The sequence below is a fragment of the Poecilia latipinna genome, unplaced genomic scaffold (assembly GCF_001443285.1).
Source record: "Poecilia latipinna isolate Pla-1442-1.1 unplaced genomic scaffold, P_latipinna-1.0 Scaffold758, whole genome shotgun sequence".
Classification (NCBI taxonomy): Eukaryota; Metazoa; Chordata; class Actinopteri; order Cyprinodontiformes; family Poeciliidae; genus Poecilia; species Poecilia latipinna.
The window spans coordinates 103203-104272 of record NW_015113374.1 but is presented as its reverse complement, the minus strand read 5'-3'; the positions used below and the strand labels follow the sequence as shown (position 1 = coordinate 104272).

At 36.4% G+C, this 1070-nt stretch overlaps 1 long non-coding RNA gene across 1 annotated transcript in view; it reads right to left on the bottom strand.

The window, feature by feature from the left end:
* LOC106955680 (uncharacterized) overlaps positions 1–349 on the bottom strand; it is a 4671-nt gene extending 4322 nt beyond the window's left edge. The window contains exons 1-2 of the long non-coding RNA XR_001426634.1: positions 319–349; positions 201–240 (exon numbers count right to left, since the gene is read on the bottom strand). This is a non-coding gene — a long non-coding RNA (uncharacterized LOC106955680). The remainder of the gene's footprint in view (positions 1–200; positions 241–318) is intronic.
* Positions 350–1070: the final 721 nt, after the last annotated feature.

Below are 1070 nucleotides of genomic sequence, written 5' to 3'. Positions count from 1 at the left end.
TTTTTTTTTTTTCAGATAGCACTCCTGTCACTCTATAGCATGTCTGCCCTGCCTCTCAATAGTGCATGAAGATGCTGCACCTAATAAAGTTGCAGCATAACAATTGCAGGCATCTATTTCAAGTAAACCAAAATGGAGATGACGAAAAATTAAATGACATTGGCATTGTAACCAGGAAAGACAATAAAACATATACGCACCTCTGCTGCAGCATTTGAGTACGTTCCATTAAAAATTTTTCTGCAAGATTTATACATTATAATGTTACTTCTATCTCATGTTGAGCAATTCAGACACTTTGCAGATAAGAATACTCACAAAACAGCATGTTGAATATGCAGCATGATAAAACTGGGAAAGAAGAAATAAAAGCAGTACCATCAGGGGAATTTCACTCACTGCATCATTCACTGTTTCCTTCATGTTCAGACACACATATAGCTCAATTTCACACATCTAAGATAAAATAAAAATGATCTCAGATCACTAGCTAAGATTTTCCCCTCCTTACCTGAGGAAAGTTTGAACAAGGGAATATTCGTCAATGATAAATATAAAGCGTGGTCTGAAGAATTTTGGGTTTTTTTGTAGATGATTGCACCAAATGAAAAACAACTGTACTCTGAGAGTCTGGAGGTGGGACTCTGACCGAAGGTTACCATTACTGCCATGAGCTGTTGGCAGACATGATAGACAACCTTTCACATTGATACATCGTTCCCGCAGAACGACTGGAAGTACACAGTGAATTTAGTCACATTTGTGACTGACAGACTGCAGTTTTGAAAGACGTACTGAGCCAAGGATACTTTACAAACTGCCGCTCCGAGGGACGGTTAAAAAAAAATAAATCTTATTTCTTTCATATAGACTCAACAGAAACTCTTACATCATAACCTTTAAAGTTGGGATTTATTCCAAGGTGAAAGCTTTTGTTGTTTTAAGGCCACATTGCATTTAAGCAAAGGCATGACACAAAGGATCAGAAATACAAGGTATTTTTTTGGTGACAATCTTATGGTGTTGCAAATCTTTATTATTTTACCAATAATTACTACTACCAATTACAT